Raw genomic sequence first — 27,040 nt, 5'->3', positions numbered from 1 at the left:
CTGAGCGCTGTCCCTCAGCTCTTCAGTACACAAAGTATTTCTTGCACTAATGTATTCCTAATACTTTAGAGGCTGTAACCTAATTGTAGATAAATAAATTTATAGTCTGATAAATACATGCTTGGCTATGTAGTAAAATAAGTTTAGTTACTTAATTTGTTTGATAAATATTATATAAAATTTCAATTCATCCTCAAAGTATATTTAAATATAACCATTTTCACTATGTTGCAAAACAAAATACTTAAGATAGATAATCAGATATTCAAGAATACTCCAGTTTCAAACCAGGTGATCAACTGAGAATTGAAACGTTTGATTTTATAATACCTATAAATATGTGAACAAAACAATGGAAAGTTAACAGATAAATGTTCAAAACATGTATTTATATATGTGGTAATGTACAAAGAGGAGAAATCCTAAAGTAGAAGATGAGAAAGGTAAAATGTGTAAAAGACACTGGAAAGCCTGAAATAAAATACAATAAAATGAATAAAGCTATTTATCAAAATGATAAAACAATATATCAAAAATGATAACTTTATTAAATACTGTATTGTGAAATAAGCAAGGTTACAAATCTTTGAATAAGGAAGGGCTGATAAATTGAACTGAAAGAAATCATAAAGCAAATTATGACAATCCTCACATATAACTTTCAATGTATACTCTATTCTCTATTTTCTTTCTTTCCTTTCTTTATTTGGGTACAAGGACTGGATTTTTATATGCTAGGCTTGTGCCTTACCACTTGATCTACTCTACTCCCAGTTGAATATAAACCAGTTTTCCTCTGCTTTATTGGTAGAAGAGTTTCACAGACGTTTCTGCCCAAGTTGGCTTAGAGCCACAATCCTCAGATCTCAGTCTCCTGAATTTCTAAGACCCAGGCATGAGCCACCAGTAATGGTTTATTTTATATTTTGAATAAACATAATACTAAAGAATTTTACTACATATGGTATTAAACTTCTTGGTGTAAAGGATACCCCAAACTGATTATTTTTAAATTTTTAGATTTTACGTATAGTTAGATATGTCAAATTCTTAGAGAGAGAAACTACATCAATGTTTAAAAAAACCGATAGTGAAGAAAATTTTCATAGAAAAGTTATTTTTGACCCATTGTAACAATGAGATGTACAAGACACTTGGGGGAGGGTAACATGGGGAGGTGGAAAGGGAAGGTATGGTTGGGGACAAACAAAGGAGAGGGTAACAATGCTTGATAGGAAATGTACTCATTACCATACTCATGTAACTGTAACCCAACTGTACAGTATCTTTACAGTAAAAAAATAAAAAGAAAATTTCTTATTGAATAAAAACATAGATCCAATGCTTTGTAGATATTTAACTTTGTTAGGAAAAATTTCAGGCCACCTTATCATTCTTAAATACTCAAATTCAAAGGCAGGAGTGACACATAAAATGCTAGAGGCAAATTACAAATAGTCTTTTCTTTTTCATAAAGGGGTTATTTTTTTAATCCCTTAATTCTCTAAATTATAGCATAAAAAGAGGAATAATATTGACTTCATAATCTAACAAGGAATGCAAGTCAGAAACCAAAAACTCATAGCTATAATCCCAGCCACTCAGAATTTCTGAGATCTGGAGCTTTAAACTTTGAACGTCTGGGCAGAAAGCGCCATGAAACTCCATCTCCACAATAACGAGCAAGAAGTTGAGATTGGGTGGTTGGTTTGAAAGGTTTAGTGCCAGTTGAATGAGCAAGCCTAGCAAGCTTGATTCCCTGAGTTAAAACCCTGGTACTGGTAAAAATAAATACTATACTAATCTAATAATCTGAAGATTAGGGCTGGAAAGGTAGCTCAGTGGTACCTCATGCCTTGCATGCATGAGGCCCTGGGTTCGATTCCTCAGCATCACATAAGGAGAAAAAGCCAGAGGTGGCTCTATGGCTCAAGTGGTATAGCACTAGCCTTGAGCTGAAGAGGTGAGGGACAGTGCTCAGGCACAGAGTTCAGGTCCCATGACTGGCCAAAACAAACAAACAACAATAAACAAAATCTGAGGATTAATGAGTATCAAGAACATTACAAGAAAAGTTAGTAATTATATATAAGAAAAAAGAAAAATGCATATAAATGTATCAATAATGTGGAATACAGTGATGATTTTATTAAACCCTAATAATATATGTGTGAAAATCCATATCAGATTGTTTATTCTATGTTTTTAAAATTCAAGTAGGATGGAAGAACCATTGCCAATAATTTGCAAGTGGATCCTTAAATACTATCCAAGTATTTTGAATGTTTGGGTAACCAGATGAATGAGACATAGAGACATTTTCCCTGAAAATAACAGATATTCTGGTTATCCAGTCATTTATCATCTCAAGTTCTTATAAACAGTCAAAGCTGAAAATCTATTTCTCTCTTGTGAGAACCATATTCTTCTTTCCTCTGTCTTGCTTTGAACTGAAGTCTCTGAAATTCGTTTGAAAAATTGGTTTGTCAGGATTTCACTTCAGTTCTGTGAGGTGCTGCTATAAATGGACAGGCAATTTGCTCAGGGAAACGGCAGATTCTGTGTCAGGGTTTGCCACAGGACTGGCTAATTGAGAAAACCTTAAGTGATTCAACACAGAAGTTTCTGACACAGGTTGTATTCAGAAAAATAAACAATATCCTCTAATGTAGTGCTCATTTTGTTTGTGTTCTGGCCAGATACACCATACCTTCCTCACATTTTGCACGCTTGTTTTAGATGAATTTCCTTAGAGACGGTCCAAGTGTCATGATTTATACATGGAAAATGTACAGAATTGAACTGTGTCCTGCTTATTATCCCACAGATGGAGGACTGGACGGAGAAAAGAGTGGAATTGTAAGCCATTGTAATGGATACCTCACATGCTCTATATCTGGTATTGCTTTCCAATGTTCTATTCCCCTGGGGAAATACTTACAGGACTTCATTTGCTATAGGGATTAGTCTTCTGGACGTCGGTCGCTTTTAGTAAAGCAGCCTTAGTTGAAGGGAATGACTTGATAGGGTCTCAGCTAAGAAACTATGCAGCTATCTCCAATTGCTGAAGAAGTGAACATCCCAATACATGAACTTCAGGACACAACTGTAACTTGGGGATCTATTTGCTTCCTCTGGGAAGTTGCAAAAGCATCTTCTCCAGGATTCTGGTCAGTATCCTTCTAGGAATTAAACGTACAAAGCAAAAGATAATTAAGATAACTATAAGAAGACTGACCCTGGGTACAACTGACATCGATTTTTACCCTACTATAGCATTTCTGCTGGGTTAGATTAGTTCTCTGCTAGGATATTCCAGATCCTTATTCCAAGCAGTCTGAAGACTCTGGTCACTGTGCCTGTCTTGTTCGTCACAGACAATTGAACATTTACCATGAAAATGAGACCAAAAATTCCAAAAGATATCTGGATGCCAATGTTTCCACTGGAAATTTGACTATCATAAGAGTTACCCTTGTACCTGGAGAAACATTTCAGAGTGTGTCTGTGAGTATATTTTGATAGTAGTTTGAATAAAAGCTAAATTTTTTAATAAGTTGCAGATTCCAAAATAACAGAAATACAGAGAAGAGACAAATTTGCTCCTATTTCTGACATTGGAACATCTAACTTAACATCTAACTTCTCCTTCAATTGACTATCAGACCTTTAGTGTCTCAGGTCATTGTATTCTAGAACAAACCATTGTGTCCACCAATTCCTACCTCCAGTTTTATTATGTGGCCATCATTATTGGACAAATAGTGATAATATCCACTTCCATGGGTGTTAAACCTTAAAGTATCTAGGTCTTTAGCTGTGTGGCAACCTTTTTAAAAAATGAGACTTCTTAGAGTTTGTAATCGAGTGAACCAATTCTAAATAAAACTCTCTCATATCTATCTATCTATCTATCTATCTATCTATCTATCTATCTATCTATCTATCTATCTATCTATCTGTCTATTTGTCTATCTACCATTTAAGAAATGTAGCATATATTAATCAATCTAGGATATATCTTTTTATCTATCATCTATTTAATATCAGTGTATTTATCAATCATCTGTCTAGCAGCTATGTAACTGTCATCTATATATCTAGTATCATATTTATGTAATTATATTCACCATCATCATCTTTTTGTCGTCTAATCTTATTCTGTTTCTTGAAAGAACCATCACTAAAGCCATAGTGAAATTTTTCCTTGATAGAAGTAGCCAAAAGACAAGTGAAAAATCTACTTTAGCATCGTCTGTGCTTAGTAGAAGCATTCCTGATGTGATAATGAAATTCGTGAGTCTGCAGAGTTCAAAGTTATCTTGATACATCCCATTGTGTGTGTGTGTGTGTGTGTGTGTGTGTGTGTGTGTGTGTGTGTGTGTGTGTGTGAATTATTTGCTTCCATCAGGAAGAATAACACCACTCCTTTTGTAAGGAAATGGAAAGTATTGGAAAATATCATATTAAGTGAAGTAAGCCAGACCCAAAGAATCATAGGACCCATGATTTCCTTTATTTGCAATAATTAGTATATGTCTAGGATAATCTTAGCAGAGGAGAAGAATAGGTCAATAGCTATGTACATATGACCATATGACACTAGGCAAAATGAACTCCAAGACACAGAAACAAGAGGTTTTTGTTGTTGTTTTTTCTAAGGTACTACATAATTTCTTGCTTCTTTGGTGTGTTCTTCCCCCTATGGTATATCCCCTGTTGTCACTGTATTTGATTTTGGTACCCTGGTATTTTATATATGTTTATCTGAATTAGAGAAGGGAAGGGAAACAACAGAATTGTGAGTCAAAGGACAGTGGGGGGGAACCAATGCAATAGTGATTTTCACAAGACAATATGTTGAAAATGATCTATACAACTTGAGGAGGCTTTGGGGGAGGAAAATTAGAAGAAAAATAAGGTAGCAGGTAACAAGTTCAACAGGAAATGTACTTATTACATTACTTTGGTAACTAGAACCCTTCTGTACATTACCTTGACAATAAACATATCATTTTGTCATTTATGAAGACAGTATTTTAGATGGTAATAAATGTGTTTTGACCAGTAGGTCTCAGATGATATGCCACTATATCTCATTTCTGCTATGAAATAGGTGGCTTATTATTTTTATTCTAAGAGATGTGGTCTGAGAGATAATGAATGTGGGGATGCTATCTCGATGCAGCCTACTTTCTACACACATTTGGTTATTGAGGAGGTTTCCAAGAAAAAAAACACTAAACTCTGTCTCATATTTAATCAAAATAAGTTGTCTTGAGGGGAAAAGAGCATTCAATGTAATCTGATTAAAATCAGATCACCAGTGGATCATTCTAGATAAGTTGAATCTGGGGCAAAAGAGTACAAAGCAAAAGAGTACAAATGTTACAAGCAAATATGTAATCCTGACTGCTCAGGAGACTGAGAACTGAGCATTTTAGTTCAAAGACAGGACAAGAAGTTAATTGTGGAGAAACTCTTATCTCCAATCAACCAGCAAAAACCAGATGTGGAAATGTTTCCAAGTAGTAGAGAGTGAGCCTAAAGCAAAAAAGACAAGGAGAGCGCCAGGCTTTGAGTTAAATTTCCAATGAATAAATTCATAAAATAAAAAGTGAATATTACCAGAAAATTTTCTCAAAATTTTCAAAGTTAAGATGTTCAATGGACCTTGAAGTTTGATTTTCTTTGTTTGGCAAATGGCTGCCTTCATTTTGTCCACTCACCTCGGTGCTCTCCTGCGAACACATACCTGATGTTTTCCTCTATCTCCAATTTCCTCCTCTGATTAAAAAAAAACAACAGTCAGAACAATGAGTGTGGTAGTAACACCAGAACTGTGAAAATACTGGCTAGAGGATTGCTGGTTCAAAGACAGCATGGATACATTGATAATCTATCTCAAGGCAAAAAAAAAACCCCTAAAAATAATAACATCAAAATCCCATTAAATTTTCCAAATGGTTATCATTTAGCTCATTTTTAACTCAATCACCAATTGACCATCTCCATTTCTATGTGTGATCACATTTTACATTTTAAAAGACGAAGTCTTAACAAAATTTCTATCTGCTCTTCCAGACATTGAGTCTTCTGGGTAGGAGAGAGAAGGGAAGAAAGGAAGGTAGGAAAAGGAGCTGAAGATTAGTTCTCTATCTTCAGGAAGATGAGTGAATCTGAGCAAATGTATTTTTAAGTCAAGGACATAAAAAGGAGATTAATAGATAGTTACTTCCCTCTGTGGTTGATGGCTTATCCTGCCCAAGTGGCCAGTAGTAAATGGATTCACTTGAGAATTTTCACTGTTACAGCTTTTCCCTTCCAGGTCAAAGAACAATTCTAGTATTCTCATCATTGTTAATTATACCCATTCTTGCTATAGAGTTAACATTTGGATGAAGTGAGCAATCAGTTGTCTCATAATTGAGCTAAGCATCCCTTAGTTATCAGACCACCTGCCTTTCAGAGGACTTGGAATTACTTTAAGCTCATGGTTAGCAATGTCATGATGCTAATATCATGCCATTGGATCATCAAACAATACTGGCTATACATCAACAATGAGAAAGGTTGCAGTTATTCAGAAGTAATGTTGGGGGGAAGGCATCTTGATATCTGAAGGAAAGGCCTTAGGTCCCTGGTGAGGAACATTAGGCAGTATACATGGTGTTTAATTGTTCTAAATCTGTAAACCTGGGAAGGAGTTGTATATCAGTGTGACTATCTAGAGACTCTCCCTGATCCATTTTTGACCTTTTTGATTGATCATTTTACAGGGTATTATTGCTGGAGTGGTCGTTGGGATATGTTATGAATAACCATCTTCATAAAGCAAGCATTCCTTGCTCCCACATTTGATTTTATTTTTTATTGTAATGATTATGTTCTCCTTTATTCTGATAGTGAAGTATTACCAGCAGGATTCTATCAGTGGAATCATATGATCATTTTATGATATCAGGAAACAATTCCATAGTGTCACATTCACCATCAATTTATGACTCTTAGATGATAGATACAGAATTTCTCAAGGATTGCAAATAAGGGAAATCATGGGACCTGGGTCAAACAGAAAAGGTCAGATAAGATGATGTTAAGTGAAATGAACCTCAAGATAGGGACACAAGTGTTTTTTTTCTTCTTTGCTATTGTTTCTAACGTATTTGTAACGTACCATGTGATTTTTTTGTTACTTTTTATGTCCCTCCCCCACAGTATACCCCTGTTTTCACTGTATTTGATGTTGGTATAATTTGGAGAGGGGAAGGGTAAAAACAAATTGTTTAAATAGAGATACAGGTTGACCATTGCAACAATGAGATGTACAAGACACTATGTCAAAAAACGATCTTTACAATTTAGGCATGCGGGGGGGGGGGGGGAGGGGGTAGCTGTGGAGGTGGGAGGGAAGGAATGGTAGGGGGAAACCAAAGGAGGAGGCAACAATGCTGGATAAGAAATGTACAAATTTCCTTACTATGTAACTGTAACCCCTCTGTACAGTATTTTCACAATAACAAACTTAATTTTTAAAAAACAGAATTTCTCAGGGATGCTAATGTCCTTTGTATTAATGCCCTCCTTACTGCTATTTTGCAGTAGATATGTCTACATCCCTAACACAAAATATATAAATTATTAGTGGGTTTTCTGGTCCTATTTAGTATAGCTATCTAGCATGCTAACATCTTTAAGATATGTATATGGCTTTTAAGAAACCAGCATGGAAATAATAGCATTTCTATTTCAGTTAACATTATCAGTCATATTCCCCTAGCTTCCAAGAGCCAAGTATGCATTGTGACAGCACCATCCCGTTATCACCAAGTTGTTAATCTCATACCATGGAAGAATGCTTAGATTGATAAACTCTCACTTTCTCTGCTACCCCATCAATATGTTCAGAATCATTGATCCTGTGGATTGGCTAGGGTGTGAAGTTTATTTAAACAGTTGTCTTGCTAACTTAGTTGATGCTTCTTTGCTTGGTTATGATACACCTTTTAATCTATTTATTGGCCTTGTGTGGGTGGATCTTGAAATTGTTATATTCAGCATTTAAGACAGAGACTTTACATCATCTGCAACCAGGGGATTATCCTAGCCTCAAATAATGAAACAGTTCTGCAAGCCTGAGCAGCCAATCGGAGTGGTGTTTTGAAAAGGTTGTCTCTCCCCAACAAAGATGTTGACTCCATTGCTTCAGAGGGTCCCCATTGTCTTTCATTGTCAAATAGATCCCTAGACTTTTCATCTCATGTTTTCAGGTGATGAGAAGACAATCTGCTTTAAAAATATCTTACTCTACACGTGCACTTGAATATTCTCCATTGTGCCATAAAACAAGTCTTCATAAATAAGTTATATTACTAAAATCATATTGATTATAATGTCGGACCATGCTTTAGTAAAACTAGAAGTCACCAAGGGAAGGTAAACTGGAAAATTCAAAAACATATAATAACAACTGAGTCCTGAACAGATAACCAGGAAAGGAATTTAAAAGATAATCAGAGTATATTTTGAGAGAAAGGAAACAGAAACTACTATATACTAAAATTCTTGAGGTACACAAAAACGATTTTGCAATGACAAATGCTCATATTAAAACAGAAGAATAGGAAGTGGCACTGTGGCTCAAGTGATAGAGCGCTCGCATTGAGGTGAAGAGCACAAGGACAGTGCCCAATCCCAGACTTCAAGCCCCATGACAGACAATAAAATAAAATAGAATAAAATAATAAAACAGAAGAGTAGTCTCAATAAACATGTAACACTGAATATTAAGGCTGTAGAAAAAATAGAGAAAAATGGTAGCAAATAGAAAAAATAATAAAGATTAGATTTGAAATAAATAAGAAAAGGAAAACAACAGAAAGAAAATCTACAAAACAATGGGATTTATGAGGGTAAGATAAAGAGAGTAAATCTAATATATACAGAAATAAATGCAACTGATGCCACTAGAAGAAAAAAAATCTTAAGAAGCTAATGACGACAATTATAGTCACCATAACCTAGAAGAAATTGACAAATTGCAAGATGAACACAATCTGGTGAGTGAAAATTGGAGAAGAATACTGAATAAATAGAATCAAAAGATTGATCTTGTAACTAAAACGAGTCATATTCTATTCTGGCTATGTCATTATTCACATACCAAAAGGAAATTATGAGAATGAGAAAAAAACTGAGGAGCTTACTAACTATAGACACAGAAATAAAATGAATTTACTACACTTCTGAACAACACGAAAAGCCAAAGTTCAAGGTCCAAATGATTGATTGTTTGGTGGGGACAAATATTTTTCATCTCTTGAAGAAGAAAACCAAAAAAGCTCTACTAAATAAATTCTAATGAAAATATAAGCTGCATTCATATTATATATGTTTATAATACACTTCTTACAAATACAATTATGTATGAGTATGTGTAGAGTGAATATGTATAATTATCTATAACATATACACAATTTCAACGTATATATACATACACATATATACACCAATGCCAAGCCTTATTCAACCCATAAAATTGCTATTAAAGTAGTATTAAAAATCTCAAGTGTCTCCTGTCTTTTTTCTATAGAAAATGAGTGTCATAGGAGTAACTTTGACTTTCTTATTTTCTTTCAAATGTTATTTTCTTTCTCAAAGTTTTATAATTTTAATTATAGAGGTCATTCACCTCCTTAGTTAGGTATATTTATAGATATTTTAAAGTTGAGAGTGGCTACGTTAAATGAAACTCGTCTCCAAATTTTTCTTATATCTGCTCATTGTTGACATTCATAAAGGGTAGTAACTTGTATGAGTTGAGTGTATATGCTACAACATTACAGAAGTTATTTATCATTTCTCCTATGGTGAAGGTCGAGACGTTGATTACTTTATATATAGGAACAGATCATCTGTAAGTAAGAATAGTATGATTTCATGCTTTTCTATTTGCATCCCTTTTATACTTTTGTCCTGTCTTATTGTTCTAGCTAGAGATTCCAGGGCTATATTGAAAAGGAGTGGAGAGAGTGGACATCTGTGACTTATTCCTGATTTTAGAGAAAGTGATTTTGGTTATTCAAAATTTAGTATGAGGCTTGCTCTAGTTTTGTTATAGTCATTATTATATTAAGGTTTGACCCTTCTATTTCTAGCATCTCCAGAGTTTTAATCATAAAGGTACATTGGAGTTTGTCAAAGGCTTTTTCTGCATCTACTGATGTGATTCTTGTTATGGATTCTGTTTATGAGCTTCATTACATTTTTTCATTTATGTATATTGAGCTATGTATCATTTCTGATGATCCAAAATTCCTACATTACATATATAACACATTGAACTGGTGTTGATTAATGGTATTTCCTGTGATATTTCTGACATGATAATATCCTTGAAAAAGTTTTTTTCGGAAACCTAAGGATGATTTTCTTACATGTGAAGTAATAAATCCTGGTTTGTGGCTTAGTGATATATGATTCTTCAGACCTGTGATATTTATTACTTTTCAAATTTGTATCTGATTATTGTGGTCTGAAATTGGTTTACAATATATATATGAATTTTTGGATTGCCTCATCTATTTCCTTGAAGAATGAGGTTGGAATTTTGATAGGTATCACATTGAATTTGTAGATAGCCTTGGGAAGTATTGCCATTTTCACGATGTTAATCTTTCCAATCCAGGAGCATGGGACTTTTTCCCATTTTTCTAAGTTCTGTTTTGATTTCCTTTTTCAAGTTTTTAAAGTTTTCATCATAGAGGTCCTGCAGTTCCTTGGTTAAGTTTATTCCTAGGTATTTTATTTTTTGTGGGGCTATTACAAATGGAGTTGTTTCCTAATTTCAGCCCCACTTTTCTCATTGTTGGCATACAGAAAAGCCATTGATTTTGGGGGGTTAATTTTATACCCTGCTACTTTGCCAAAGTTTTGAATCAGCTTGAGTAATTTGGGAGTGGAGTTTATGGGATTCTTTAAATACAAGATCATGTCATCTGCAAAGAGGGAGAGTTTTATTTATTCTTCCCCTATTTGGATCCCCTTTATGTCTGCATCTTGTCTTATTGCTGTAGCTAGGCATTCTAATACTAGGTTGAAGAGAAGTGGAGAGAGTGGACATCCTTGTCTTGTTCCTGAGTTAAGAGGAAATGGCTTTAGTTTTTCACCATTAAGTATAATGCTGGCTGTAGGTTTGTCATATACAGCCTTTATTGTATTGAGGAATGTTCCATGGATTCCTAATTTTTCCATAACGTTCATCAAAAAGGGGTGTTGGATCTTGTCGAATGCTTTTTCTGCATCTATTGAGATAACCATATGTTTCTTATCCTTGCTCCTGTTGATGTGATGAATAATATTAATTGATTTTTGTATATTGAACCAGCTTTGCATCCTTGAAATTAATCCCTGTTTGATCGTGGTGTATGATTTTTTGGATGAATTGTTGAAATCGATTGGCCAAAATTTTGTTGAGAAGTTTTGCAGCAATGTTCATCAAAGAAATGGGTCTATAGTTCTCTTTCTTTGATGAGACCCTGCCCGGATTTGGGATCAAGGTTATGATGGCTTCATAGCATGTGTTCAGTAGTGAACTTTCTCTTACAATTTTATTGAAGAGTTTGAGGAGTATTGGTGTGAGCTCTGCTTTGCAGGCCTTGTAGAGTTCCTCTGTAAAACCATCTGGTCCCGGACTTTTCTTATCTGGGATGTCTCTGATTGCTGTTTCTATTTCAATGCTTGACATGGGCCTGTTAAGGTGGTTTACCTCATCTTGGTTTAGTTTTGGCATGTCAATATTTGCTAAAAAAAAAAAAAGATACATAGTTGAAGTTATGTGATAGTGGCTCACACATATAATGTAGTTACTCAGAAGACTGAAATATGAGATTTAAGGTTCGAACCCAGATTAAGCAGGAAAGTCTGTGAGACTGTAAACTTGAGTTAACCACCAAAATACTCGTAGTGGAGCTATGGCTCAAGTGGTAGAGTACTAGCCATCAGTATAAAAGCTTAGGGACTGCACTCAGGTCCTGAGTTAAAGCTCTGGGACCAACGTGCACGCACGCGCACACACACACACACACACACACACACACACACACACACACACACACACACACATATATAACCACACACACATATATGGAAAAAAAGAAAATAAAAAATGTATGTAGTTGATATATTGTTTTCCAGATGTGTTTGCCATGTGTTTTGCTTTTGAACTCATGTAATAGTATTCTACTTTTTTACATTTTCATGAGTAACAGGCAGGTAATTTCTACTGATATTATTTATTATTGCACCTTTTCTCTCTTGCTCTATATATTGTCTTTTTCTTTTGTGGACAATGGAGTAAATTATGAAATAGATGTATTTAAAATTTAAAAGAATTACTTTAACAGAACTATATTTTGAAAAGGAGTGAATTCTTTATTTTCAAGAATTATCTTCTTACACAAATCACCTGCTCTTTAGTGATGGGAATCAATTTTAGGTCTTATAAATACTGTATATATTTAAAATGGACATAGTGTAGTATCCCAAATTGTGTAATATTATTTTTAAAAGGGTTTTCAAAGTATAAGCAATATTTTTCACAGACTTTCTATATTCTGAAACATTAAGTATAAGATAATAGATTCCTCATATGAATGGCCCATGAAAGACGGATTATCTCTGTGATGTGCTCCAGTGGTATATGCAAAATATTCTCCACACTGGGAAGTACACAGATTAATGTGTTGCCTTGTATAGTATATTGATACTGCAAGTACCTTAAATTTTTCTCTCAGCACAAGCGTGGAAAAGAACCAGAAATTTTATTAACTTCAAAATTCTGTATATGTTCATAGGTTTAATTTTTGACCCCTAAACTCTTGTTTTACACAACATAGAAATATTGCTGTTTACTTATGGCTTTGTTAAGATTTAAATAAGTGAACCTAATAATAAAAAGAATAAGATCCTGCAGACATCGATTCATCACTAGCATTATTGTAGGAATTGTCTTAAATAAGCAAAGATTATTTAGCAGAGTTTATGAGCACAACACCACAAATGCCTATAATCTTTTGCACATATTATTAGTACCAATCAGTTGTACAAGGGTGTTTAGTTTGACAAGTCCATGTTTGGTTACAATGTATATTGATCCAACATCTCATCTACCACTCTCCTCCGTTTTTCCTTTCTACTTCTCAAATCAATGCCAACAAGCATTTTTCTTTAATTTGTGGAAAATGTATGGTGTTTATAGTCACCATCCTTCATGTTTTCTATTCATCTTCCCCCTTCCCATTATCATCCACACCCCAGAGATTACCTGATTTACATTTTTGTCACTACGTATTTGTATATATCCTAATTTTAGAGTGTTACTGTGCTTCATATAGACAGCATTTTCTTATAGACGTGTGTGTAATATGACTATGTGTATTTTCAGATTGACCCATTACTTTCAAACTATCTTCTCATTCAACAATTTCAGTAACTTTTATTTTTCTATTTTCACTCATACATGCAAAGGATTTGGGTATTGGTTATTGTCAATATTCTCCCTGAATTTTTAATTTCCTCTATCAGATGCATCATTATAATCATCATTTATGTGAGAGATGTGTATATATATTATACATATGATATATAATATCATGTGTATAAAATGGATCATATTTAATGGAACATATCATCTATATCTATGTATCTTTTTATATATATTTAATGTATATTATTATATACATATAAAATATATAATATATAAATGCATTATATTATAAATAATGTATATAATATATATTATATTTACAAATATCTGTTTGTCTTTTGAGTTAAGCAACCAACTCAGAAAAAATATGACCTTGGTCCTTCTGAACCTGGATTATCTCATGTTTCATGAGAAAATGGATTATCTCATTTACTTCCCTGTCACCTCTGCATTTTAAAATTATGTATTTGATTGATAGAGAAGAAGAAGGCATTTTGTTGTTGTCTGTTTTTAACAAAAGACATATGGATGCAATCTTTATCCTAATCAGTGAATTTGTCAGCAACAACAATCTGTATACAAGTGTGAGTAGCCATTTTTTTCTGCATTGTCAATTTTCTTTTCAATATTGACTTATAGGAGGACTTCATGACTATCTCTCTCTCTCTTTCTCTGAATTAACTACTCAGAAAATAACACTATTTTGACATGTAAAAGAAACAATTTTATATTCAGAAGAAACGAGTAGAGAAAAAGAGCTAGAGGGAGAGCCAAAGGAACTAAAAGAATTAGCTTTTATGCCAATGGACCCTCTTTTGATAAAGACCTTCATCCACTTGTGAATACCTAGTCTTTAAGACCTAGTTACCGCTCTTACAGGTCCCATCTGTGAACACTGCCACAAATGAAGTGTAAGTTTCCCCGCACACGACCTTGGGGGCATATGTGTCTTTCATTGTCCTTGAAAAATTCCTCCTTTTACTCACTTTATTGCACTTTACAAGTTCCGGACTGATTTCTAGCCTCATAAAATGATGATTTACTGAGCAATTGAGTAATTACAACTTATTGAAAACATCTCATTTTTAATGGCAGTTAAAAAACCGTAGATTGCTATGGTAAATAATGCTGCAATAAACATAGTTGTGCTGGTAGCTTTAGTGTGGTCTTGTTTGTAAACATTTGGGTAAATGCCCAAAAGTGGGATTGCTGGATCATAGGGGAGATCTATGTGAAGTCTTCTGAGGAACCTCCATACTGCTTTCCAAAGTGGTTGAACAAGTTTACATTCCCACCAACAATGAAGTAAGGTTCCTTTCTGTCCACATCCCCTCCAGCATCTGTTGTTGTTAGAGTTCTTGATTTTTGCTGTTCTAACTGGAGTGAGGTGATATCTCAATGTTGTTTTGATTTGCATTTCTTTTATGGCTAGGGATGTTGAACATTTCTTCATGTGTCTATTGGCCATCCTTCTTTCTTCTTCAGAGAAGCTTCTCTTTAAGTCTTTCGCCCACTTATTTATTGGGCAGTTGATTCTTTGAGGATTTGTTGTTGGGTGGTTTAATTTTTTGAGTTCCAAGTATATTTTAGATATGAGACCCTTGTCCGTTGTATGGCTAGTAAAGATCTTCTCCCAATCGGTGGGCTTTCTATTGATCTTGCCAGCTATGTCATTTGCCCTGCAGAAGCTCTATATGGAACCAACCCAGATGCCCCTCAGTAGATGAATGGATCAAGAAAATGTGGTATATATACACAATGGAATTCTATGCCTCCATCAGAAAGAATGACATTTCCCCATTTGTTAGGAAATGGAAAGGTTTGGAAAAAATTATATTAAGTGAAGTAAGCCAGGCCCAAAGAAGCATAGATCCCATGGTTTCCCTTATTTGCAATATCTAGTATAGGTATGAGTCAAGCGGAAAAGGTCAGATAATGTGATGTTAGGAAAATGAACCCTTAAATATGTATTTTAATGTTTTCGTTTCTTTCATGCATGTGTTTCTAACGCATTTATAAGATTATTTCTTTGTTGCTTTGTATGTCCGTCCCCCACAGTGTAACCCCCGCTTTCACTATATTTGATGTCAGTATAACATGTGGAGGAGATGGGGACAAACAAGTCGTTTAAGGATTCAGGTGGACCTGTTGCAACAATGAGAAGTACAAAATGTCATGTCAAAACCAGCTTTACAATGTCGGTGTGGGGGGGGGAAGGGGGTATAATTGGGTGGGGGGAGGGGGGTAAAATTGGGTGGGGGAGGGGGAGGCGGGGAAGGGAAGTGAAGGGTAAACAAAGGAGGAGGCTGCAATGCTTGGTAAGAAATGTATGCATTATCCTGCCCATGTAATTGTAGCCCCCCTGTACAGTATGTTCTCAAATAAAATAAAATACAATTAAAAAAAAAAAAAAAAGAAAACCGTAGATTGCTTTTTCACTGGGCAGAAGAAAATCTTGAAAAAAAATTGAATCTACAAACTAGACTCATGAATATGGTCCTAAAACATTACTTGTATAATGTTTGTGTTACTTTATCTTGCTGCATTTTTTAAAATTACAAATATTCAATGATACAAAAAAGAAACCTTTGTGAAATCCAGTTCAAACAGTGAAATTCAAATACCTATTAAAGTTTGTTTACTATTCTATGATACTAGTAGCAAAATAGTTTCATATGAACAATTGTCCAGTAACGTTATAAGCTTGTTGTAATTAATTTTTATTTTGAATTTTATTTTTCATCTGTCATAATATAGTTTAATTCATTCAAACATTATTTTAATTATAAAATTACACATTATCAATTTATGAAAAGTATTTTAGCAGGAATCATTTCACACTAAAAGTTCTAGAAATAAAATAATCATTTCAAGTTAAAATTATATTCTAAAGTACAAATGACTTAATGGATCAACAATTAATTTATATCCTATTTCTCCTTAATTTCTACGTCATTTATAAGAATTGGTACTCTTTCTTTCTAATATATGTTTCTTTGAGCTGATTGTGTTTTTATTTGAGAGCTAAAAAGGCCAATTATCTTACTTATCAAGATTTTATTCTTAGTGGTATGAAACTAAGACATATGTTAGGCAATCACCTTTCCTATTGAGCACATTACAAGTCAAGACGTTTTTTTCTGCTAATTTCAGGAGTTAAAATAGTGAGTTCCTACAGAAAGCAATGGGCTACTCCAGCATATTTTCAGGAGATGAAACAGGAATGTTATACACCCAAGCAATCAGCTTAATCTGTAATCCACCAGAGTATTTGGGTTTCTTAAGATTAGTTTTCTTTGGCATATTGCTTTCCATAAATTCAGCGTGAAGGACATCTGCTTTACTAGTGTCTGGAGAATCTAGTTAGTCATTCAGCAGATTCAGTGAGCATGAAATTGATACAAAGGAACTGGCGATATTTTTTATCTATGATATTGTAGATCTGAATATTTTTCCCAATATATGAGAAAATAAATGACCAGAACACTGCTGTCACTGGTAGATTATGTATATTTTCTTTCTGTATGTATGGATACCTGTTCATCCATTCTTTTATGAAATACTTAAAAGTCCTTGATATGGCAGGAAATCGAAGTTGTCTAGTTCATGAAATTTCATCTGAAAAAATATATAATAATCTCCTGCAACTTTTCATTTTTGAAAATTACAGTAAACTACATAGAAGGCATCCTGGTGATGTTAGTATTGAAAGGTATTGTCCACACTTTGGGATAATCTGATTTCCTATACATATTAAAGTTAATATTAGTGAATTAAAAATTGTAAATTCCAATGTTTCTGAAATTAAACTAGGGGCATAGGTATTTATTTTGTTTACCAAGAAATAGTTTCTCTGAGACCAGATGAATTATGTTTATTTTACAGATAAGCAAAGATATCATTAAAGGTAATTGTGAGATTGTATGAGAGGATTATAGGGAGTAGGGACAAATAGAAAATGTTAGATTGTGAAAAATACCAAAATGCATTGCATCTGTTAATGAAGACAGAAAAACAAAACTCACGAAGCTGTTGAATAATAGTTGTGTGAAATACTATGATGTAATCCCTTTGAACAACTAACATATATTTTAAAAAAGCATATATTTTAAATAAGATGTAACCTCATCCTGCTTTTGTGTAGTAGTGGTAGTGGGGAAGGTGATTGTGTAGGAGAATGGCAGTGATTGTGTTGTGGTCAGAATACATTGTGTCCATGTTTGGAAATGGAGCAACACAGCTATTTTTTATTTTTTTAATTTTTTTATTGTGAAAATACTGTACAGAAAGGTTACAATTACATGAGCAAGAAAATGAGTACATTCCTTATCAAGCATTGTAGCCTCCTCCTTTGTCTCCCCTTCCCATCCCTTCCCATAGCAAGGAAGCTTTTTGAGATTGGTTTGGGAAGAGAGGAAGAGATGGATGAGCATGATGTGGGGAGGTGTGGCTGATCCAGGTAATAAAAAATGTGAAAAAACAATTTTACGGAGGAAAAAGTATTTTCAAGGTGTATTGTAAAAGAAATATTTAGATTCAATCTTTTTTTTTTCCCTGACGGTCGTGGGGCTTGAACTCTGGGCCTGGGCACTGTCTCTGTGCTCTTCAGCTCAAGGTGAGTGCTCTACTACTTGAGCTACAGCACCACTTCCGGTTTTCTAGTGGTTTATTGGAGATAAGATTCTCACGGACGTTCCTGCCTGGGTTGGCTTTGAACCGAGATCCTCATATCTCAGCCTCCAGAGTAGCTAGAATTACAGGCGTGAACCCCCGGCACCCGGCTTAGATTCAATTTATTAACTCCTGTTTTAACTTTTCTCATTTTTTTCTTACACATTTAGATGTATTTAATGAATTTGTTTAAAAATTCTTTGAAAAAATGTCATACAAGAATCAAACACAGTGATTATTTGGGATAAATCAATGGAAAAGGAAAAATGAAATGAAATAAAAAGAAAGAATTTGATACAGGGCATTGATGACCACAAGGTCAACAACCAAAAACAGATCTGTTGTTTCCATGTCTTGGTGTGCATTTCAATTAGCAACTTTTATATGGTCATATGTACATAGTTAGGACAAGAGTGGCACCAGGTTGCACCAAATTTCTTTCTTCATATTTAGGGAAGTATAATGGAATAGATATTTTCTTTAATATATTAGACATAGGTGAAAAAATTTGTTTTTCAAAATTGATTCTTAAAATAGTGAAAAAAGAATCCAAACACCAGTGGCTCATAACCCTAACTACTTATTAGTAAGCTGAGATCAAAGGCAGCCCAGGCCAAAACATCTTTCAGACACTTGTCTCCCATTAATTAGCAAAATGTCAGAACTGGAAATATGACTCAAGTGCAAAGTTTAGTTTTGCAGGAGAAAGCCAAGTAAGAGTCAGAGACCCAGTTAAGCCATGATATTTTAGTGCCTTGCGTCTTGTATATACATTTTTCTAATTTGGGGAGGGAAAGGGAAAAAACAACATGCTGAAACAAGGATACAGGTTGACCCATTGTAACAATGAGATGTACAACACACTATGATGAAAAAGAACTTTACAACTTTGGCCAGGCAGGGACGGGGTAGGGGAGGGGAGGGGGAGATGGGAGGGGATGGGAAGGGGTAACAAACGAGAGGAAACAATGTTTGATAAGAAATGTACTCATTACCTTGCTCATGTAATTTGTAACCCCTCTGAACAGTAATTTCACAATAAAAAATTAAAAAATAAATAAATACTTTATGTATAAAAACACAGGAGGATGTAACAAATCACGTTAGGAAACTTATTCATGTAACTGTAAATGCTCTGTACATAATTTTTATAATAAAAAATTAAAAACTCAACAAAACAAATAGAAAGTGGAAGTTAAGGGTGGTACCAGGTAGTTAAATCAAAATGAGGAAGAGACTTGACAAATACTAGGCAGAGTAATATCAGTGAAAATATATTTGGACTGTATCAAGAGATTAGCATAAATCTGGAATCAGGAATTGAATACGGTGAACTTAAACAGCATTGTTAACTGGAAGGGTCCATTCGGTTTACCTCCTTTGGAGGATTATTCACCTACCTTGCTCTTTTATAATCAACTATGTTGATTTAGTAAGGAAAGTCAAATTTTTGAAAGTTTTTCTATAATGGATTGAACCTGCTATGGAAAAATAAGTATGGCATATTATTAAAGTGTTTTGTGTGTGTGTGTGTGTCTGTCTGTCTGTGTTGCTCTGAGATTATATAAATTAGGTATTCATCCTTGGCCATGGTTAGTGCAGGGAACAAGGAATCCCATTTACAAATTTAAGACAAATGGGCCCCACTGAGCTCCTCTGTATACAAAACTGAAAAGAATCCATCCATAAAATGTGCTAAGAGAATTCCGGGAAGATGGCGAGGAGAAGATGGAGGCAAAACGAGCTCTCCCAAAGAAAGCAGTTTTAGAGTTCCAGTGAACAGTCCCAAGCCAGAGAATCACACCAAGTGTGCCATCACAGGACAGAGAGGCCAGAAAGGGAAAATCCAGGCAAGAAGACAGATCTGAGCTCTTGCCAGCAGCTGCCGCTGTGGCGGCAGCGGCAGCGGCAGTGGTACCGACATACCTGAAACAGAGAGAGTCCAGGATGAAAGAGCCAGAAGCTGTGGGCAAGCAGATTCTACTCAACACCAGCAAGAACCGAGAAGGAGCAGACATCTTCATCCTGCAGTTCGCAGACAAGAGACGACCCAGGAACCAAGAATCGGTGTGAGTAGAAGCCTGATGTCCTCACTCCTTCTCAGGGAGCAGAGGAGGGAAGGCCATCACTCCCTCCCCAGTACAGGAGATCTCCGTCTTGGATACCAACAAAGCTCGGTGGAGTTGCTAGCTCCAACTCAGGCCGTGGCATAAAACTAGAGTCATTTATCAGGTCACAAGAACTTAATGGCATGATCTGCCAGACTCAGCTCCACCCAGGGAAAAGGCACCCAGTTTGGGTGCCAGTACTAGCAGTGACATTCTTCATTGGTTAATCAGAGCCAGAGTCTGCCCCTCCCTTTAGCAGCCCCAACAATCAACTTAAATTCAGTAAACAGAAACCCTGAGAGTGGCTCCAGCCTGGGCTCTGTGAGTTTCTCACAAACTAGGCTCCAGAAAAAGCTACTGTTTGCTGAAAGGCCTCAACTCTACCCAGAACCTAGCCTCCTCACAGCATCTCCAAACTTGAGGAAAAAGCCATCTCCCTCTTTTGTGATTCTCAAAGCATACCCCCATCCCATTGAACTAACTTAGGAGGAGGATCGAAAAATCCTGGGTAAAGCAGAGCATTTTTCTGCCTGTCCATACAAACTGATTTAAGAAACCAACCAAGCCAAAGGACCACAAGCAGACAAGAGAATCCAACCAGAGGCAGATTACAGACACAATGGAGATACAGGATTTTTCCCAACCCTCCCAAAAATATCAGAAGTTTTTTCCTCTTCTTCTTTTTTTTATACCTTTTATAAAATTTTTTTCTTTTCTAAACCTTTTTTCAATTTTTAATTTTTACCTATTTGAAAAAAATTCTTTTCTACTAACTTTTTTCTCCGTTATAATCTTTATTTTAGGGATACATGCGTGTGTGAGTTTATCTTTCTTTTTCTCTCTTATTTATTTTTTTTTCTTTTTGTTTTTTGCTTAGCTCTACTGAACTTCTGATCTTTTTTTCTTTCTTCCTTACCCTTCTCACCTTTTCCTCTCTTTTGATCTTCTTTATGGGACTTAATTATTGTTCTGCACATCCTCACATAAACCCATAGTTGACTATTGGACCCTATCCCACATTGTGTACACACTTAATCCACAAATTTATAACTCAATTCAAAACTTCTGAGACTTAAATTCATTAATAGCAGTACTACCTCTTTATACCTATATAATATTTTAAGTATTTTTATTTTTAATTTTTTCACATCTCCTTTATATCCTTCCCCTTCTCTCATTATATTCATGTTCTTTGAATAGATAGTTCTCCAATCTGCATGTTATTAATTTTTATTTTTCTATTTTTTCTGGTCTCTTTTTTCCCTTAAACTTTCTTCTTGTTTTCTCTCTCTCTACTGTCATCCTATCCAACCAATTTACTGCTTTGAGACTAGGACTTATTTAACTCTTCCTGTACCTTTCCACATCACTCTATTCCTATTTTTTACCCACATCTCTCCTTATACCTAATAATTTCTGGTTTACCAAATTCTTCTTTGCGGTTCATAGCCCATTAATATATAGTTGTTTGATGTTGAATGGAGGTATCTGTTGAACTCGATTGTAACTGCAGACTATTGACTGTGCAAATTCAGACTTTGTTTGATGCTTGCCTTAAGTTAGTGTTCTAGCACAAAACTGGTGTTACTTTCATTCCAAATGGGCAGAGTAAGCCGGAAAACCACAAGAAAAATGGCAAGTCCGGGTACCTCCACTCCCACTCATTATTATCAGGGGACAGAACAGATAATGGATAATCCAGAGGAGAGTTCTCAAATAGCTCTACAAACACTGCTGGCAAACATGATAAATGAAAAGATTGAAAACATACAAAGAACTCTGTATGAGTGTGATAGAGAGAGAAAGGAGGCAAAACAAAGTTCAATTCATGAAAAGATTGAAAACCTACAAAAGACTGTATGAGCATATAGGGAGAGAGAGGAGGCAAACAATAGGTCAATGCAAGAAAAGATTGAAAACCTACCAAGGAATCTGTATGAGCGTGAGAGAGAGAGAGAGGAGGCAATCCAAAGGTTTATACAGGAATATCATGAGCATGAGGAAGCTACTCAAAAACTGATACAGGATTTGCATGAGCAGCGTGAGAATACTCAAAGAGAAAGGCAGGAACGGCTTTAACAGGCTTAGAACACTCAAAGAGAACTACAAGAATGGCATGAATGGGCAGAAGCTAAGCAAATTGAGAGAGCAGGATAAGAATACACAAAGAACATTAAAGGCATTCATGGAATCCATTAACAAAGAGCTGAAGGAAGTTAGGGAGACCACAAAGGGAATGCTGAATGGAACCCAACAGAAGGAAAGGGAGTCCAAGGAAACGATAAGCAATCCACTAAGTGATTTGAGAATAAACACTGAACACCAAATTAAGGCAGTAAAGAAGTCCATACAAGATCTAAAACAAAGCTTCAACAAAGAATTTGAAGCCATCAAAGCTGACCAAATAGAAGGAAAAGAAATAACAAACAAAGTAGAAAGTCTTGACAGCAGGTTAGACCATGCAGAAGATCGTATCTTGGGGATTGAAGACAGCCTATATAGTATAGAGAAAGAACATACAACCATCCATGACAAGTCCAAGAAATATGATAGATCTATCCAACACTTGGAAGACACCATCAGAAGGCCTAATATAAGGATAATGGGTGTAGAGGAGCACATAGAAACAGAAGTTGATTGTCTAGAAAATTTGTTTAACAGGATCCTAACAGAGAACTTCCAAAACATGCAAAAAAATAGGCCTATTCAGATACAAGAAACTTTTAGAACTCTAAATAGACCAGACCAGAATAGGATATCCCACCATCACAATATAGTCCACACAGGATCAACTTAGAAAAAGCAAAAGATCATTAAAGCTGTGAAGGAGAAAAGATTAATCATGTATAAAGAGAAACCAATTAAAATCACCTCGAATTTCTCAGCAGAGAAAATCAAAGCAAGAAGAGCCTGGAATGATAAATGCCAAGCCCTAAAAACAAACAAATATCAACCAAGAATAGTGTACCCAGCTAAACTCTCCTTCATAACTGAAGGCCAAACAAATACCATGCATAGCAAAGAAAAATTGAAACAATGCATCTCCACCAAACCAGCACTACAAAAGATTCTTAAAGATATCCTACACATAGAAAAACAACAAGACCGCAACAAAGGCCAAGAAACTGCACCCAAAATGAGAATCCAAGAACCCTAGGAAGAACCCAGTGTTCCCAATCCCCCAAAAGGTGAATAACATGGCAGGAATTCAAAATACCTCTCAGCCCTATCTCTTAACATAAATGGAATTAACTCTCCAATTAAGCGAGATAGACTGCCTAGTTGCATTAAAAAACAAGATCCTTCTATCTGCTGCCTTCAGGAGTCACATCTTGCCCCTAAAAGCAAACACAATTTCAATGTTAAAGGCTGGAGCAAAATCTACCAAGCAAACTGCCCCCATAAACAGGCTGGAGTTGCAATCCTAATATCAGATAAAATAGACTTCAAATGAAAATTCGTGAGAAGAGTTAAAAAAAGTAGCTAAATACTAATTAAGGGATCTGTCCTTCAGGAGGATATTACAATTCTAAATATCAATTCGCCAAACAATGGAGCACCCAAATTTATCCAAGAAACTCTACTTTCCCTCAAATCCCACATAGATCCAAACACATTAATTTTTCGGGATTTTAACAGAGCACTCTCCCCACTAGATAGATCAACTCGGAAAAAATCAACAGAGAAACAGCAGATCTAAACAGCTGCATAGATCAACCAGATTTAACAGACATCTACTGAATATTTCACCCAGCAGCATCAAAATACACGTTTTTCTCAGCAGCACATGGAACATTTCCTAAAATAGACCACATTTTAGGCCACAAAGGAAACTTGTTTAATTGCAGAAACATTGCAGTTATACCTTGCATTCTCTCTGACCACAAGGGAATAAAATTAGAACTCAACATCAAAAGCCACCAAAGAAAGTACGGTAACACATGGAGGCTGAAAAACAAAGTGCTGAAACACGAGTGGGTCATGGAAGACATTAGAAAGGAAATTCAAATGTTCATTCTATTCAACAAAAATGAGCACACAAATTACCAGCTCCTCTGGGACACAGCAAAGGCAGTACAAAGAGAAACCTTTATAGCTCTGAGCTCCTACATTAACAAATTGGAGAGATCTGAAACCAACAATTTAATGAGACATCTGAACCTCCTTGAAAAAGAGCAGCAAGATAAACACCAATCCAGTAGATGGAAAGAAATAATTAAAATTAAATCAGAATTAAATGAATTAGAATCCAAAAAACTATACAAAGAATCAACAAAACAAAGAGATTGTTCTTTGAAAAAATTAACAAAATTGACAGGCCCTTAGCAAATCTTATCAGAAAAAGAAGAGAACACACGCAAATAACTAAACTCAGAGATGAGAATGGAAATATCACCACGGAAAAAACCAAGAGTCAGAACGTAATAAAGAAATATTTCTCAAAACTTCATGCTAATAAGTTTGAGAACTTGACAGAAATGGACCTTTTCCTAGCAAATATTGACATGCCAAAACTAAACAAAGATGAGTCAAGCTACCTTAACAGGCCCATATCAAGCATTGAAATAGAAACAGCAATAAGAGACCTCCCAGCTAAGAAAAGTCCAGGAACAGATGGTTTTAAAGCGGAATTCTACAAGATATTTAAAGCAGAGCTCACACCAATATTCCTCCAAATCTTCAATGAAATTGAAAGAGAAAGTTCATTACCAAACACATTCTATTAAGCCATCATAACCCTCATCCAAAAACCAGGCAGGGACTCGTCAAAGAAAGAGAACTGTAGACTCATTTCTTTGATGAACATTGATGCAAAACTTCTCAACAAAATTTTGGTCAATTTACTTTAACAATTCGTCCAAAAAATCATACACCATGATCAAACGGGATTCATTTCAGGGATGCAAAGCTGGTTCAACATAAGCAAATCAATTAATATTATTCATCACATCACCAGGAGCAAGGATAAGAACCAAATGGTGATCTCAATAGATGCAGAAAAAGAATTGGACAAGATCCAGCACCCCTTTATGATGGTTTTGGAAAAATTAGGAATCCATGGAACATTCCTCAATACAATACGGGCTGAATATGACAAACTTCAGCTAGCATTATACTTAATGGCGAAAAACTATAGCCATTTCCTCTTAACTCAGGAACAAGACAAGGATGTCCAATCTCTCCACTTCTCTTCAATTTAGTATTAGAATGCCTACGTACAGCAATAAGACAAAATGCAAACATAAAGGGGATCCCAATAGGGAAAGAAGAAATAAAACTCTCCCTCTTTGCAGATGACATGATCTTGTATTTAAAGAATCCCATAGACTCCACCCCCAAATTACTCAAGCTGATTCAAAACTTTGGCAAAATAGCAGGGTATAAAACTAAACGTCCAAAATCAATGGCTTTTCTGTATGCCAACAATGAGAAAAGTGTGGTTGAAATAAGGAAAGTAACTCCATTTGAAATAGCCCCTCAAAAACTAAAATACCTAGGAATTAACTTAACCAAAAAATGAAGGACCTGTATGATGAAAACTTTAAAATCTTGAAAAATGAAATCAAAACAGAACTTAGAAAATGGCAAAACCTCCCATGGTCCTGGATTGGAAAGATTAACATCGTGAAAATGGCAATACTTCCCAAGGCTATCTACAAATTCAATGTGATACCTATCAAAATTCCAACCTCATTCTTCAAGGAAATAGAAGAGGCAATCCAAAAATTCATATGGAACAATAAAATACCCCAATAAAAAAAACACTCCTCAACGGAAAAAAACACTGGTAGTGGAATATCAATACCAAATTTCAAACTTTAATATAAAGCCATAGTAATCAAAACAGCTTGGTACTGGCACAAGAACAGACTTCAGGACCAATTGAATATAATTGAAAACCCAGAAATGAACCTACAGACCTATAGCCAACTAATCTTCAATAAGGGAGCTAAAATAATAGAATAGAAGATAGACAGCCTCTTCAGTAAATGGTGCTGGCAAAATTGATTAACTGTTTGTAGAAAACTAAAACTAGATCCTTATATATCAGCTTGCACCAGAATCAACTCCAAATGGATCAAAGACCTCAGAGTCAAAGCAGACACTCTGAAAACATTACAGGATGGAATAGGAGAACCCTAGGTCTCCTTGGCTCAGGCCAAAATTTTCTGAATAGAGACCCGGAAACACAATAAATCAAAGAAAGGTTGGTCAAATGGAATTGAATGAAGTTGCAGAGCTTCTGCATGGCAAAGGACATAGATAGCAAGATCAATAGATAGCCCACAGATTGGGAGAAGATCTTCAATAGTCATACAACAGACAAGGGTCTAATATATAAAATATACTTATAACTCAAAAATTAAATTCCCCAACAAGAAATCCTCAAAGAAACAACTGCCAAATAAATGAGTTGGCTAAAGACTTGAAGAGAAACTTCTCTGAAGAAGAAAGAAGGATCACCAATAGACACATGAAGAAATGCTCAAAATCCCTAGCCATAAAAGAAATGCAAATCAAAACAACATTGAGATACCACCTCGCCCCAGTTAGAATGGCTAGAATCAAGAACTCTAATAACAACAGATGCTGGAGGGGATGTGGAAAGAAGGGAACCTTACTTCATTGTTGCTGAGAATGTAAACTTGTTCAACCACTTTTGAAAGCAGTATGGAGGTTCCAGAAAAGACTTCACATAGAGCTCTCCTATGACCCAGCAATCCCATTTTTGGGCATTTACCGAAATGTTTACAAGCAAGACCACACTAAAGCT

This window comes from Dipodomys merriami, unplaced genomic scaffold (genome assembly GCF_024711535.1).
Source record: "Dipodomys merriami isolate MVZ:Mamm:240054 unplaced genomic scaffold, mDipMer1.0.p SCAF_165, whole genome shotgun sequence".
In the NCBI taxonomy this organism is placed as follows: Eukaryota; Metazoa; Chordata; class Mammalia; order Rodentia; family Heteromyidae; genus Dipodomys; species Dipodomys merriami.
The sequence above is the reverse complement of the archived record's forward strand: the minus strand, read 5'-3'. Positions refer to the sequence as shown.